Source organism: Cystoisospora suis, assembly GCF_002600585.1.
Source record: "Cystoisospora suis strain Wien I chromosome Unknown contig_1539, whole genome shotgun sequence".
Taxonomy (NCBI): Eukaryota; Apicomplexa; class Conoidasida; order Eucoccidiorida; family Sarcocystidae; genus Cystoisospora; species Cystoisospora suis.
This window is the reverse complement of record NW_027154339.1, coordinates 1-337: the sequence shown is the minus strand read 5'-3', so window position 1 is coordinate 337 and position 337 is coordinate 1.

Below are 337 nucleotides of genomic sequence, written 5' to 3'. Positions count from 1 at the left end.
CCTTGTTCCTTCCCAGACTCATTAGTTTTAACAGCTCGGTCGGAGCACCGAATCGAATTGGAGCCTTGAGGAGACAAGAGGCGTGTGAGCAGAGAGATCCAGAGGTGTTCCTGAGACAGGAACTGGCGATGAACGATACGAGAACGATTTTCCTTCGTGTGATAGGAGGAATTGAAAGGTTTTAGTCATCTATTGTGAGGTGGAGAGTAGTCTAGGTTCGAGGAAGCTCACGGATACCCTGTGTGTCGGCCGACCAAGTAGCGGAGTAAGGTTAAGCGGCCAGTAGACAGCCTTAGAATGACCCACAACAGTTTCTAAAGCCTTTTCTTTCGAGTGA